The sequence below is a fragment of the Oryx dammah genome, unplaced genomic scaffold, assembly GCF_014754425.2.
Source record: "Oryx dammah isolate SB20612 unplaced genomic scaffold, SCBI_Odam_1.1 HiC_scaffold_15, whole genome shotgun sequence".
Classification (NCBI taxonomy): Eukaryota; Metazoa; Chordata; class Mammalia; order Artiodactyla; family Bovidae; genus Oryx; species Oryx dammah.
This window is the reverse complement of record NW_024070199.1, coordinates 27831677-27848392: the sequence shown is the minus strand read 5'-3', so window position 1 is coordinate 27848392 and position 16716 is coordinate 27831677. Positions and strand designations below refer to the sequence as shown.

The 16716-nt window shown below is 45.7% G+C and overlaps 1 long non-coding RNA gene across 1 annotated transcript; it reads right to left on the bottom strand.

The window, feature by feature from the left end:
• Positions 1-3397: 3397 nt before the first annotated feature.
• Positions 3398-6000, bottom strand: LOC120874431. Its single transcript, XR_005723641.1, has 2 exons — positions 5664-6000; positions 3398-4367 (listed from the first exon to the last, which is right to left on the bottom strand). It is a non-coding gene; the product is annotated as an uncharacterized LOC120874431 (long non-coding RNA).
• Between the last annotated feature and the right edge of the window lie 10716 nt (positions 6001-16716).

Below are 16716 nucleotides of genomic sequence, written 5' to 3'. Positions count from 1 at the left end.
AACTTTTTTAAAGACTGGAAAATTCAAGAGAATAATAGTATTTCATAACAGGCAAAAGCTATATGGAATTCAAACACAATATTGTGAAGCAATTATACTCCCATTAAAAAAATTTTAAAACCTAAAAAAAGCTATATGAACTTTAGGACACAACCATGCTCATTCCTTTACCTATTTTCTGTGGCTGCCTTTTTGCTACAAATGGCAGACTTGAATAGTTGTAAGCTCAAATTGAAGAAAGTAGGGAAAACCGCTAGACCATTCAGGTATGACCTAAATCAAATCCCTTATGATTATACAGTGGAAGGGAGAAATAGATTTAAGGGCCTAGATCTGATAGATAGAGTGCCTGATGAACTATGGACAGAGGTTCGTGACATTGTACAGGAGACAGGGATCAAGACCATCCCCATGGAAAAGAAATGCAAAAAAGCAAAATGGCTCTCTGGGGAGGGCTTACAAATAGCTGTGAAAAGAAGAGAGGCGAAAAGCAAAGGAGAAAAGGAAAGATATAAACATCTGAATACAGAGTTCCAGAGAATAGCAAGAAGAGATAAGAAAGCCTTCTTCAGCGATCAATGCAAAGAAATAGAGGAAAACAACAGAATGGGAAAGACTAGAGATCTCTTCAAGAAAATTAGAGATACCCAGGGAACATTTCATGCAAAGATGGGCTCGATAAAGGACAGAAATGGCCTGGACCTAACAGAAGCAGAAGATATTAAGAAGAGGTGGCAAGAATACACGGAAGAACTGTACATAAAAGATCTTCACAACCCAGATAATCATGATGATGTGATCACTAATCTAGAGCCAGACATCCTGGAATGTGAAGTCAAGTGGGCCTTAGAAAGCATCACTACGAACAAAGCTAGTGGAGGTGATGGAATTCCAGTTGAGCTGTTTCAGATCCTGAAAGATATGCTGTGAAAGTGCTGCACTCAATATGCCAGCAAATTTGGAAAACTCAGCAGTGGCCACAGGACTGGAAAAGGTCAGTTTTCATTCCAGTTCCAAAGAAAGGCAATGCCAAAGAATGCTCAAACTACCACACAATTGCACTCATCTCACATGCTAGTAAAGTAATACTCAAAATTCTCCAAGCCAGGCTTCAGCAATATGTGAAACGTGAACTCCCTGATGTTCAAGCTGGTTTTTAGAAAAGGCAGAGGAACCAGAGATCAAAGTGCCAACATCCGCTGGATCATGGAAAAAGCAAGAGAGTTCCAGAAAAACACCTATTTCTGCTTTATTGACTATGCCAAAGCCTTTGACTGTGTGGATCACAATAAACTGGAAAATTCTGAAAGAGATGGGAATACCAGACCACCTGACCTGCCTCTTGAGAAATCTGTATGCAGGTCAGGAAGCAACAGTAAGAACTGGACATGGAACAACAGACTGGTTCCAAATAGGAAAAGGAGTACGTCAAGGCTGTATAATGTCACCCTGCTTATTTAACTTCTATGCAGAGTACATCATGAGAAACGCTGGACTGGAAGAAACACAAGCTGGAATCAAGATTGCCGGGAGAAACATCAATAACCTGAGACATGCAGATGACACCACCCTTATGGCAGAAAGTGAAGAGGAGCTAAAAAGCCTCTTGATGAAAGTGAAAGAGGAAAGCGAAAAAGTTGGCTTAAACCTCAACATTCAGAAAACGAAGATCATGGCATCCGGTTCCATCACTTCATGGGAAATAGATGGGGAAACAGTGTCAGAGTTTATTTTTGGGGGCTCCAAAATCACTGCAGATGGTGACTGCAGCCATGAAATAAAAGACGCTTACTCCTTGGAAGAAAAGTTATGACCAACCTAGATAGCATATTCAAAAGCAGAGACATTACTTTGCCTACTAAGGTCTGTCTAGTTAAGGCTATGGTTTTTCCAGTGGTCATGTATGGATGTGAGAGTTGGACTGTGAAGAAGGCTGAGTGCCGAAGAATTGATGCTTTTGAACTGTGGTGTTGGAGAAGACTCTTGAGAGTCCCTTGGACTACAAGGAGATCCAACCAGTCCATTCTGAAGGAGATCAGCCCTGGGATTTCTTTGGAAGGAATGATGCTAAAGCTGAAATTCCAGTACTTTGGCCACGTCATGCGAAGAGTTGACTCATTGGAAAAGACTCTGATGCTGGGAGGGATTGGGGGCAGGAGCAGAAGGGGAGGGCAGAGGATGAGATGGCTGGATGGCATCACTGACTCGACGGACGGGAGTCTGAGTGAACTGCAGGAGTTGGTGATGGACAGGGAGGCCTGGCGTGCTGCGATTCATGGGGTCGCAAAGAGTCGGACATGACTGAATGACTGAACTGAACTGAAGATTATGACTCATAAAACCTAAAATATTTACTCTCTGGTCCTTACAGAGAACACGGATCTGTTCTTGCTCCAATTAATAACTTTTGGATTGGAGAGCAGTACTGTGAACTTTGGAGACAGATTGTCTAGGTGGAAATCTACTGCCATAGTTTTGGGAACTTCCCACACTTCTTGAGTCTTTAGTTCCCTCATCTATAAAATGGGAATAATAGTACCCCCCCTCACAGAGCTGTGAGAATAAAAAGATACAGTGGATCCAAGGGTACTGCCTTTGATATGTGCTACTTATGATGGTTACTGGCTACTTCACAGAAAGGTATTGATGCTGACCGCAGACACAGACCCAAAGGAGGGATACACTGTCGTGACATTCAACACCTTAGCTAATGAAATGCACCTTTGGGTGAAATATTTAGACATCAAGCATGGGTGAATGAAAAATGGGTACTCAGTGCTCCAGAATTAGGTCACATATGCACTCTGTTGCTTTTTAAAAAATACTTATTTATTTTTAAATTATTTATTTATTTGGCTGCTCTGGGTCTTAGTTGTAGCATCTGGGATCTAATTCCTTGACCAGGGATAGAACCCAGTCTCCCTGCTTTGGAGGCCTGGAGTCTTAGCCACTGGACCACCAGGGAAGTTCCTGCATTCTGCTTCTTATTCTAAAGATAATTCGACCACTCAGAATTATCTGCAGTCTTCCGTTCTTTGCAGATGGACTTTCTCTGGTTCTCCATCATGTGACTGAAGATGGATACCCCAAAGCAGCTGAGTTTCATATTACAGTTCTAATCACATTCAAAGAATTAGTCTCTAAAATCCAATAACAAAATGCCAGGAAAGAGAATTTTATTGACTCAACTCAGTGGCACTCAACTCACCACTGACCCAGTCAACCCAGACCAGAGGAAGGTCTTAGTATGTCCATATGGTTTGCACCCTCGAGGAGATGTATCTATTAATACACCCATTCTCCTGCCCAGCCTGTGGCATGTATTCTGTGAATACAAAAGCAAGCTATGGCCATCCAGAGACCATTATCAGGCAATAACACAAAAAGTGCGAAAGGCTGCAAATAAGAAAAAGAGTTTATTGAGAGTCCTAAGAATTGCATTTTGGGAGGCAACCATTTGAATGGCAACTCAAATATGCTCCAGGTGGGGCAACAGACAATAGTGTGGGATTATAAAGGCAACAGAGACATTCTAGAGAAGAAACAAAGGTTATTATTACAGAACTATGATTGGTGTTGGCAGGCATTCAGTCACTTGCTGGGAGCAGATTGGTTGTTAAGCTGTGCTCTCTAAGGAGAAAAGAAGAAAAGTTCTAGGTGGTCTCAGGATGTCTGGGTTCAAAGTTTATGTTGGGTTTAGCGGTGGATGTGTGTAAGTTCCACTCCCAGCTCCATCTTGGATCCCTCTGACATAAGCTACTCCATTTTTTTTTTTAAGCCACTGATACTTAAGAGATTTGTGTTACAACACCTAGCCCACTGAACTAATCCATCATTTATGGAGCTCCTCACACTTCTACTTTTTTAAGCCTTGGAAGACTCCCCCTCCTCCTTCAGTTCCTGCCTCCAGAACATGCAGAATCACAAATTCAGCCTTTCCCAGACCCTGCCTTTTTAAGCAGCCAATCAATGTGACTGCCAATTAGGACCTGAAAAGGGAGAAAGTACCCTTGGACCTAGCTATGCCCACTAATCTTCATCCCAATTTGGTTTCAAAGAATACATCCCTGGGGCTTCTAGCAGTGAAGGGTGAGGAGTCTGAAGACAGAACAAGTCCGAGGCTGCTTCTCATGGGGGATCCACATTCAGATCAGAGAGTCTTGGAGGCTGCCCTGGTTGCAATTTAGGGATTCCGAAATTAGCTTCATCCATCACATCAGGGCAAAAGCTGCGGCCCTGACTTTAGAACTTGTTGCAGAGAGGCGAGTCATGACAGCATTTATATTCCAGAATAACATTGGGATTAAAGAGCTTCATGGGAGTACACAGTTGGCTACAACCCTGGCGTCCGTAGGAAAGCGTGCCATCTGGAGAGGAGCAGAGAAGACAAGTGAGGCCCCAGAACCTAGGACGCAGCCCCACGGGTGTGGGGCTCAGCATATCCTGGGGGTACTGCTCAGCAAATATTCCTGAATGAAGCACAGGATTAGTGCACCAACCAACTAATCAAGGATGAGGAGGCAATAGCACATTTCACGGAGGAGGACTCATACTCAGTAGAGAGAATGTCAGCCATCTGGGACTGAGAGGCTGGAGGTAGGGCCCCCTGGTGGGCTCTCCTGGGATAGCTTTGCAAGCTCTGTATGCAAGCATGCATGCCCAGCCGCTTCAGTCGTGTCCGACTCTCTGCGATGCCATGGACTGTCGCCCTCCAGGTGCCTCTGTCTGTGGGATTCTCCAGGCAAGAATACTGGAGCCATGCCCTCCTCCGGGGGATCTTTCCGACCCAGGGAAGAGTCTCCTGCATGGCAGGCGGATTCTTTACCAGCTCAGCTACCCAAGCTCTGTATATTAGAGTGCAATCCATCCCCCCACAAGAGAAGGCAGAAGGATGAATAGAAACTGTCCTCTCCGCCCTGCCAATTTGTCCCCCAATATATGTCCCTAGTTCCCCAAAACCCCATCCCAGTCAGGTCCCACTCAGCCTAGTTCCAGTTACCTTTAGGGGCTAAACTCCCTGCTTTCTCCCTCTCTTCCTTCCTCCTCCCTCCCTCAGTCACCCTTCCCTCTCTCCTTCATCCCTCTCTCCTCCATCCCTCTCTCCCCCATCCCTCTCTCCTTCATCCCTCTCTCCTTCCTACGCTCTTCTCTCCCCTCTCCTCCCCCTCCCTTAAAGGTCCCCATTCCAGTTAAGGGCCAGTGGCAGCCCAGTACCAGAACGAGGGGATAATGTTTCACTGCTGCTGCTGCTGCGTCGCTTCAGTGGTGTCCGACTCTGTGTGACCCCACAGACAGAAGCCCACCAAGCTCCGCCGTCCCTGGGATTCTCCAGGCAAGAACACTGGAGTGGGTTGCCATTTCCTTCTCCAATGCAATAAAGTGAAAAGCGAAAGTGAAGTCGCTCAGTCGTGCCCGACTCTTAGCGACCCCATGGACTGCAGCCCACCAGGCTCAACCCCTTTCTATGTGGCTCCTGCTCCCAGGGTTCCTGCGGGACCACTTCCCCGAGGCCCACAGCCACCCCGACTTGTGCTTGGGGTCCAGGTACTCACAGGGTCCCATGGAGGGTTCATACTACCCCCTGCGCCCCTTTCCTGGAACACCCACTGTCAGTCCCTAACCTCCAGCAAAGTTCACCCCGAGACCTTGTAGGCACCACCTACCTTCGTAGATCTTCCTCAGAAAGCACTCCTGGCCGTCTTGAGTCTGGCAGGTGCCTCCTCCAGACACGCAGACCCCGCTGGCGTTGACTCTGTCACACTGGAAACATTCTAGAGCTGGAAAGTCAAACCAACATAGTAAGGTTCTTCCGGGCCAGCCTCCCGGCAGCTCAGGAGGGAGCGCACCTGTGACCCAGGGGCGCCTGGACGCTGACTGTTTCCCTCCTCCTGATGAATGTTCTGGGGGCAGGTGATTTCTCCCTGCTTGGCTTCCACCTAGGCGGCGGCATGCGTGCCCCCAGGCACAAGACCTGCACCCGAGCACAGAGAGCTCCCTCGTCTTCCCAGGAACCCGCGGTGCCGCTGGAGGAAGGGCAAGTCCTTCACTGCGGCTCCGCGCATCCCACTTGCCAGCTGATTATCGACCCAACCCCAGGGGGCGCCACTGAGGATGTCCCGTGTGAATGCCATCTGCAGGAGCGGCACCGAGGAGGGCTGCAGTGAGGAGTCAGCACCGCCCACTCCCCTCCTTCTCGCAGAGCCCTCCATCCTCCACCCTTCCTGTTCATCTGAAGAGACAACTCAGAGAAACCCAGGACTCAGCCTAAAAAGGGGGCAGGGAAGGGAGAGACAGGACAGGTGGGCGGAAGGGGTTGGGAAGAAAAAGAGATCAGGAAAGAGTGAGGCAAGATATGGGGAGACGGAGAGCAGAGGAAGGGAGAGAAAGAAGAGGGGGAGAAGGGAGAGGAGAGGGGACAGGGAGAGGAGGGAGAGGGAGGGAGAGGAGAGGAGAGGGGGAGAGGGGGGGGGAGCTGCCGCTCAAAAGCTTGCGCCTGGGGTCACAGCTCTTCACTCCCTCCTCTGGTCCCCGAGTTAGTTACCAAACAGTGAGCTCCTGCCAGTGAGAGGCGCTATTCTAGGTGTTGGAAATAGGGTGCTGAAGGGAGCACCGAAACATCCATTCCGTCTGCTAAGTCGCTTCAGTCGTGTCCGACTCTGTGCGACCCCATAGACGGCAGCCCACCAGGCTCCCCCGTCCCTGGGATTCTCCAGGCAAAAACACTGGAGTGGATTGCCATGTCCTTCTCCAATGTGTGAAAGTGAAAAGTGAAAGTGAAGTCGCGCAGTCGTGTCTGACTCTTCGCGACCCCATGGACTGCAGCCTACCAGGCTCCTCCGTCCATGGGATTTTCCAGGCAAGAGTACTGGAGTGGGGTGCCATTGCCTTCCGCCTATCAAATACTAAACAAATAAATTGGGGAAATGGCTGACAATGAAGAAATAAGAAAGGTTATTTCGGGTCCTGGTGACTCATGAGGACAATGGGAAGGAAGATCATGGAGGGGTGAGCGTGAGGAGGCTGTGGAGAGGCAGAGAGCTTTCTCAGGGGTGCCTTGAGCTCAAACCTGAATTTTTTTTTATGCAAACCACTAAAACGACTGGCAGTAGCTGGCAAACTGGTTCCAGGAAGATACTCGGGCAAGTGCACAGAAAGTTTCTGAGCTGCAATTAGATTGGCCAGTTTAAGAAACAGAAGCATCAGCACAGGCAAAGTGGAAAAGGGCGAGAGTATTGTAAAACAAGACTGAAGAGGTTGATAGGGGTCAGACCACAGCACGTATCTGCTTAGACCTGCGCTGCTGTGGTGGTATTCATGGACTATGTGTGGCTGTTGAGCCTGTGAAATGCCAGTAGTCCAAATAGATGGGCTGTAAGTCAATTTCTAACACTTAGCGCACACACATACAAATCATTTAAATTGCTCATCAGTGACTTTGATGTTGATTACATGCTGAAATGATAGTCGTGTCGACTCTTTGTGACCTCATGGACTGTAGCCCACCAGTCTCCTCTGTCCATGGGATTCTCCAGGCAAGAATACTGGAGTGGGTAGCCATTCCCTCCTTCTGAGGATCTTCCCAACCCAGGGATTGAACCTGCATCTCCTGTGGCTCCTGAATTGCAGAATTCTTTACCACTGAACCACCAGGGAAGCCCGATGGTTTAGATATATTGGGTTAAATAAAGTGTATATTAAAATTAATTTTACACATTTCTGAGTTTTTTAATATGCCTACTGGAAGAGTGAAAATGACGTCTGCAGCTTGGCTTGCATCTTATTTGGACCATCATTTAGGCCATCGTAAGAATTGAGATCGTATTCAAAGTTGGAAAAGGCCATCAGAGGCTTTTTCAATAGGTGGTGACATTGACTAGCTTTTTGCATGTTAAACTCTGGCAGCTCTGCAGACAATAGGCTTTAAAGGAGAGAGTAACAGAGGCCCAGGATAGGGCTGGTGGAAACTGGAAGTTGGGAAGGAAGCCACAAGTCAACTGCGTCCAGGAAAAAATGTGAGAATTTATAGGTCAGGTATACTGAAATAGGACTTCCCAGGTAGTGCTAGGGGTAAAGAACCCACCTGCTAATACAGGAGATACAGGAGACCCGGGTTCGATCCCTGCGTGGGGAAGATCCCCTGGAGGACAACATGGCAAACCACTCCACTATTCTTGCCTGGAGAATCCGCAAGGACAGAGGAGCCTGGCAGGCTACAGTCCATAGGGTCACAAAGAGACAGACCCTACTGAAGTGACTAAGCTTGCACACATAAGCAAGGTGTGTATGTGGGGAACAGGAACTAGGAAACGTTGAACAGAGCAAATAGAAGGTCATTGCAAGGCGCTTCTCACGCTTTCACCTTTATGTGTCATTTAAAACTATACATTTATGTTTTTATTTAGTCACACATTTTTATTTTGCAAAAAATGTTCCAAAATTTCAAAAATAATGAACTTTGAAAAATTCACACTCAATAAAAAGAACTGAGCTCTTGATTCCACTTCCTCTAATCTTAATGATGACTGTGTAACCTGAGCAGTCTGTCTTGCCAACATTCACCGTCACCCCTGGATCTGTGATGTCCTTGAGCACATGAAACCCTACTGGAGGTACAAATCTGCTTGAGAATTTCAGTGACTCTTGAAAGTTATAGTCATTTTATGAGGACTATGCCCTTGGATGATTTCATATGAGCAGCTGCAACAAAGGCCTCACGTGTCACTGGCTGAAGCAGGTGAAATTCCTCTTGCTCAACCCACAGCCATAAGCCTCCACCTGCACACACTGAGGCAGCCCCTGCAAAACTTGTGACTCTGACACACTCAACTCATCATGCACGTCGGGCAGCTCAAACAGTGGAGAGCAAATGCCCAAGAACAGATGGGGTATTGGTGGATGAATACGCCAACCTCCCTCCCATGAGTTGGATCCCCTACACTGCCCTCCACAACTTCCAGCAGGATGGGCTCCATTTGTTCACCATGGTGTCCAGCTTATTCATTTCTTTGCGTGTTTCCAGCTGGCACTAGTAGTGAAGAACCCGCCTGCCAATGCAAGAGACATAAGAGATGTGGGTTCAATCCCTGGGTTGGGAAGATCCCTGGGAGGAGGGCATGGCAACCCACTCCAGTATTCTTGCCTGGAGAATCCCATGGAGAGAGGAGCCTGGCAGGCGACAGTCCATAGGGTCACAGAGAGTTGGACACGACTGAAACAACCAGGCATGCCTGCGCATTGTCTTACTTCCCCACACCCCTCCTGGTATTTCCTGGAATCAGCTTCCAGACAAATGATTTTTTATTCCTATCAGCTTCAGATGATGGATTTTCATTTAAATCAAGTGTATGCTCTTATAAATTAATTTTTCACATTTTGTACCCCAAGTCTTCTTGTTCTTTTACAGAACAAACAAAACAGTGACTATTAGCAGGCTGATTGCATTTGCTAAAGAACATTGGGAAAAAGTGGTGTCTGTTAATGCTAATGATCATTCCAGTTTTAATCAATCATGGAATAAAAAAAAAACTATGAAAGTATATTCTGTAGAAGGTGAAACACTTTTTGTAAAGCTATAACAAATTTAATTGGAAAATCCACAAAGCACATAAACTCATTTATTTTTACAGTGGAAGAATAAATACAAATGCCAGTAGAATATGATATTGCAGCAAAAGTTACTAAACTGAGAACCCAGAGAGAGAAAAATGCCCTTGCAGTTGGTTCTGATGCACACATAACTGTGAATTGTGTCCTGTGTCCAAACAAGATAGTGTATGAATATAAATAAATGTATTGTAAGTATATTTAAAACATGTATATGTTATAAATATATCATATATAAATATTAAAATGCACACATATCTATTAATGCATGAATATTAAAATAAGTGATGTCTTTATATAGCATATATTATGAACTATATATATGAACATATATACTCTATATGTATGTACACATATACACCCACAGGTAGAATAACTGAGCTGTGAAAGTTTTGTGGTAAAGGTGATGTGGAATAAAAAATAGTCTTCAGCAAAAATTCTCCCTGCTCCCTGTCATCAAACAGATCAGAAAATGGTTAAGCTTCTGGAGAACTACACTGGAATTCAATCTGTGTTCTACAAGTAAAAGACATTTTGTAAAAGGTCCCGCAAGTATTCATTGCATTTGGTCATGTAACAGAGTGTCTGACTCCAGTTTTTGATGTTTCACAGCTGGCAACCTTGAGGTCTTGCCCCTTGTGCCCCACATCTGGGCCCCAGGGGCTCCTTCTTTCAACATTGGTGGGAGTTTCACACCACACAAGCCCCTACCTGAATGCAGGAACCATCGTCCTGCCTCTCTTCCTCACCATCATCTAAATTCAAGAGTCTCCTTTCTCTTCTCCCCCAAGCCATCTTAAGACACCTAGCAATAAGCCCTGCTCTCCCAAGAAAGCCTCATGAGATAACTAAGTAAGGCTTTTCACACCCTCCTGGTACGTATGTGGCATCATCAGTCTTGACATATAATCCAGGCTTGGGTGAGGATCCATCCTGCTTCTATCGTATAACCCCAACAGATTAATGTCTTCAAGTGTTCAACAAATGAAGTACCCAAGTATTTCAGCTTTCAAAAATGTTTAACCAGTTGAAATTATGAAAAACAGACTTTCAAGCAAAAAAGATATTGAAATGTATTCCTACAAAAGCAGAATGCCCCAGATTATAGGGTAAATGGTAATCTTATCTCTGGGACATTCTAATGTCCAGGCAGGCAGACAAAGAGGGGAAGAGACAGGCAATGCCTAGAACCATAAGCTGCCACTCACCCAGGTTCCCCTCTGCCCTCCTACATGCTGGGGTTGGGGGGAGGAGGGGAGCTCACCTTGCGGGAGCCCGAGCAGTGAGGACAGGACCACCAGCAGCAGTAGCAGAAGGCACTTAGCCATCTCTGGATCTGGCTCCAGCCACAAGGACTTACAGAAGGCAGGACTGAAACACAGCACCAAGAGCCTCTAAGATCCCGACTTTATAATTCCAGGCTGGGAGGAGCAGCCAATGGCAGCCCAGGCAAAGGCTTGCACTTTTCCAGACAAAGAGAACAGAGTGCCTGAAGGAACTAGGGCCCTACATTCTTTCTAGCAATTACTGACCTTGCTCACTTCTACTGGCCCTACTGAGGAAGTCAAGGTATGTAAGAAGAGCTGACTCTTATGTGTCCCCATTGCCCAACTGTAAAATTGAAGACTAGAGTCTGACTTACAGCACCTAGGGACTTGGGAATTTGGTTGAATTAGTGATGTTTTACCATTTAAGAGTTTTACCGTATTGAACAGAACTACTGAAATATGATGTGGATAAAAAACTGCTATTGAGGATTCTCTCTTATTAAAATAGTGAAGTGAAGTCGCTCAGTCGTGTCCGACTCTCTGTGACCCCATGGACTGTAGCCTACCAGGCTCCTCTGTCCATGGGATTTTCCAGGCAATAGTACTGGAGTGGATTGCCATTTCCTTCCCCAGGGGATCTTCCTGACCCAGGGATCGAACCCGGGTCTCCCACATTGTAGACAGACGCTTTACCGTCTGAGCCACCAGGGAAGTCCCACATGCGTAGACTTCATAAAGTGCAGGCCAGACACAAATAGATTTTGATGATAGTGTTACCCACCAGGGTTCTTGGCCTTCTTAATCAATAGAAATTGATCAGAGGCCAGACAGAAAATTCAGGCAAAGCTTTACTGGGGCCCTGATGCAGCAGGAGAAGTGGGAACAAGCAACAGGTTCACTTGCTCACTCACTTGCCCAGGGGAGGCAAGCTGGTTCCTTATATGGGGTGATGGTAGGGGTGTGTCCAGGGGTCAGGCAAGAGGAGTTATGTAGGTGGTTTGCCCACCTCTTTAGTGGTGTTGAGTGCAGGGGCCATGCATATACGCTACATTTGTTCCCAGCTCTTCAGAAATTGGGTTTGGGGTCTCTTTTTATCTTGTTGTCCATAATCTGCTCCATCTGCACATGTGTGCAAGTTATTTTTAGTTTCTGTGGGGTTTTTTTGCTCAAGGAGACATTTGTCAGACACAAGCCCTGAAACAAATTGTCCCAGCCTGTTTGTCAGATACAAGCACTTGAGCAAAGGATCCCAGCCTGTCTCCGTAGTATTGTCTCCTTTCTTGGAAATGAAACACAACTGCATTTGTTTTTTTCACGTTTTGGCAAATAGGAGCAAAATGGAGTATTTCTCCCCAAGTCATCAAAATCTGTACTACAAGTGTTACCGAAAGAGTATGGGGGTGCGGGGGTGGTCCGGCTGCTCACCACTCAAAAGCCAAACAACAGGCCAGGTTGGTGGAGAGTTGCTTTATTTCAGGTGTTGGCAACTGGAGGTGTGTTGGGGGGGGCGGGCAGCAGGGAGGGTAGTGGACATCTGTCCAAAGGCTGACTCCCCTCCCTCCCCTGGCAATCAGTGGGGCAAGAGCTTTTATAGACAGAAGGAAGGAGCCACGTGCAGAAACAGCAGTCAGCTGCTTCACATTGGTCCCTGATGGTCTGGCCCACGTCATCCTGACTGTTTTAGGGTTAGTGAATCTTCAGTTCCAGGGTCCATTGCCCACCCCCGCTTTGTAGACGAATTCTCAGAGAATTGTGGCAGCTTATGTCATGGGTACAGTTTGGTCATAATGTAGCTAATTTCTCCACCCTAGTGTTTTCGTATCTATAAAACAAGTCACAGGATGTAGCTCAAAATATTATCTATAGTCCTTTGTGACTCAGATGGTAAAGAATCTGCCTGCAGTGCAGGAGACCCGGGTTCAATCCCTGGGTCAGGAAGATCCCTTGGAGAAGCGAATGGCAACTCACTCCAGTGTTCTTGCCTGGAGAATTCCACACACAGAGAAGCTATAGTCCATGGGCTCACAAAGAGTTGGACAAGACTGAGTGACTTTCACTTCTCTTGAGAAAGAACTGAAGGTCCTTGACTATATTTAATGACCATATTATTATTATTTTGGTCTTCGGTGACTGTTTTCCTTTATTTCTGGATTTCTCATTTCTTTGATTAAACTTATTCTTTGACTAAAGTTTCCCACAGACAAAAGGCAGGTAGATGACATGGGGGCAGGGGGTAAGGGGAAGGATCATAGGGTCCTGCTCGTTTCACAAGGGACCCAGAGTTCTCATTATTTTTTTTTAATCTTATTTTTCCTGTTTAAATAAAATTTTCTTTTCTATTCTGGATGCTGGACTACAGCTAGTGGAGAACTCACTTTCCAGAACTGTGTCAGAAGAAAATCTGCCGACCCATCCCCACACCATCCAATGAAGTAACTAACTGGCAAAAAGGATTGTAAACAATCATTCTAAATCTCTGAAAATTGTCATACGGCAAATCGGGAAACTTTTTTTTTTTTTTCCCAAGAAAATCTACTAAATCTCAGTAAGAACAGTGAGAATCTGGGCAGGTAGTGCCACCAAAAGTGGGATCCAGATGCTTGCCACTCAGAGGCCATTGAAGAGGCCAGGTTGATGAAAGGAAAGTTTGCTTTAGTGTGGATGCCAGAAGTCCATAAGAATATAAGAATCTGAAGTTCTCCCCCAAAAGAACAAACTTGATTTTAAACAGAGTGTGGGGATGTTCAAGAAAAAGGGCACCCTCAAAAACAGTAGAGATTTTGGCGGTAAGTAAAGACAAGACTCTTACCTCCCCGCAAGGAACACCATAAACTGTAGGTTAGCTAGTTTGCCAGAGAGACCCAGAGAGAGAAACAGCTAAGAAAATCCTACCTGGGGCAGAACAGATATGAAAGACTGGCCTGAAGGCTGACCTTTGCAAAGGGGCCTGAAAATAATTGGATCAGACTCTGAAGATTTCCATGTCCCAGGAGGCCATCAGCAGGTAAGCATGAAGTCCACAGCTTGGTGTAATGACAGTTTCACAGAAAATCAGGGAAAGGTCTGGCATCCCCCTCTCATCCCAGGATGACTGTGGCCGTGCACTAAACTGCGCCCTGTAGGGGTGACGTCAGAGCTGACACACTACAGGGGAAATAGATTTCACTACACTTGAAACCGCTGAGGCGTCATCTCGGGCGGCTCTGAAGAGCACTGGTACCATAGGCCCTTATGTCTCAGCACAAAAAGAATTCAGTGAGAGGCAGAGTGATAGATGAGCTTCCCAGGTGGTGCAGTGATAAAGACTCGCTCTGCTAGTGCAGCAGATGCAAGAGACGCAGGTTCAATCTCTGGGTCAGGGAAGATCCCTTAGAGCAGGAAATGGCACCCCACTCCACTCCTTTTGCCTGGAAGATTCCATGGGCAGAGAAGCTTGGTGGGCTATAGTCCATGAGGCTGCAAAGAGTTGGACACAGCTGTATTACTGAGCACACACAGCAGAGTGATAGATAAGAAGTGATGTATTGGAATAGGATGCTTGTGAGGCTTACAAGTAGGTGGACAAGAGGGTACCATGCCCTGAGAACTTATGAGGCTACAGTTTTATAATCAAAGGAAAAGTGGGGAAGTGGAGAAGAACTTCTTGGTCTTTCTTGAATAGACATCATGTTTCTGTCATCAGCTCCTCTTCCAGCTGACCAGGGGAATTTTCTTGTTTCTACATGGTCAAGCTAGGCTCACAGATTACTGATTACTGTTTTTGTGTGTGCAGAGCACATGTCCTAGGGATCATTAATTTACTGAGCTCACCGGGTAGGCTGTGGGTCTCATACCACCATTGTTTTATTGTTTTAGGGTATGTCTCATGCTTCTGTTTCATGGTTTTGTTGTTACACAGCCTGCTTGGTTTTGTGATTAAGCAAACCTGCTTTCTTGAGTAATCATTAGCCTAAGGGGTCTCTCATATTTTTTTCTACTTACACCTAGTGGGATTAACTGATCACCTACTTTGTCCCTTTACTCTGTCCCTATCACAGCAGTCCAACCAATTCACTAAACAAATAAACAGAAAATCACAACAAAATCATCAAACGCTGGGAGGTAAGTTGAAAGAGCATGAGTCAATATCCAGAATTGCAGGGATGATTTATTTAAATGTTCAGTTTTCAACCCCAAATCATGAGAAATGCAAAGAAAGAGGAAAATATGATGCATACACAGAAAAAAATAAAATAAAACAGGCAATAAAAACCTCCTGTGATTGGGGGGGTGGAAGGTGTGGAGGGGGAGATGTTGGTCAGAGGGCACAAATTTTTATTGTAAGATGACTAAGTTCTGGAGAACTAATGTGCAGCACGGTGACTATATTTAACAAAACTGTATCGTGTACTTGACACTTGCTAAGACAATAGATCTTAAGCGTTCTTACAACATACACACACACCCAAAGATAACTATGTAAGGTAGATTTTAAAACATAATTGTATTTACTTATTATTTGTTTTGGGCTACACTGGGTCTTTGTTGCTGTGTGCCGGCTTTTCTCTAGTTGTGGCAAGCAGGGGTTACTGTCTGGTTGCAGTGCTCTGGCTTCTTACTGTTGGTGGCTGCTTTTGTTGAAGAGCACAGACTCTAGGTGTGTGGGCTTCAGTAGCTGTAGGCTCCGAAGCGCAGGCTCAGTAGTTGTGGCCCAGGCACCACAGGCTCTGTGGCATGTGGGACCTTCCTGGACCAAGATCGAACCTGTGCCTCCTACATTGGCAGGCACATTCTTTACCACTGATCCACCAGGGAAGTCCCGTAGATATTTTAATTAGCTTGACTGTGGTAATCATTTCACAGTGTGTACATACATGAAACCATCACACTGTATCTTTTAAATATACATAATTGTCATTATCAATTATACCTCAGTAAGGGTTTCCCTGTGGCACTAGTGGTAAAAAACCTGCCTGCCAATGAGACACAGAGACATAGGTTTGATCCCTGAGTCAGGAAGATCCCTGGAGAAGGGCATGACAATCCACTCCAGTATTTTTGTCTGGAGAATCCCATGGACAAAGGAGGCTGGCAGGCTACAGCCCATAGGGTCACACAAACTCACACTGCTGAAGCAACTTAACATGCACGCATACCTCAATAAAGCTGGGGTAGGGGTTTCAGCAGAAAAAAAAAAAAAGTGCAGTCTAAAAGTTGAGTTGTTGTTCAGTTGCTTAGCTGTGTCCAACTCTTTTTTGATCCCATGAAGTGTAGTCCAACAGGCTTCTCTGTCCATTGGATTTCCCAGGCAACAATATTAGAGTGGGTTGCCATTTCCTTCTCCAGGAAATCTTCCTGACCCAGGGATTGAACCCGTGTCTCTTGAATTAGTAGGCAGATTCTTTACCACTGATCCACTGGGGAAGCCCATGTTGAAAGTTATGTCAAACGTTTATTGATAATTAAAGAAAATCATATATCCCAAGTTAAGGAATTTAGTGCTTTCCTATGTATGGGAAGATCCAAGAGCCTGAGCTCACTGAAATCATTCCTTTGCTATGCACCTCAGCTGTCTGGGGCTAGTATCACATCCTAAATTCCCTCAGGGCTCACCAGTGTTGCAGAGAAGAAGCCAATTGTGACTCTATGTTAGAAGCTGTTTCTTTGACTTGCTTTTTGTTGCTGCTGTTATTATAATCATACATAATGGCTTGCCTCATAGGACCCTACCCCTATGCCTGAATGTTAAATTAAAGTGCCTTTGTTCAGCTCACAGAAGGATAATCTGACCCTGCCCATGTGTGAATGGCTACAAAAAAGAGATTAATACACCCCTTCCAAAGGCTGGCCCTTCCCAGAGATGTTT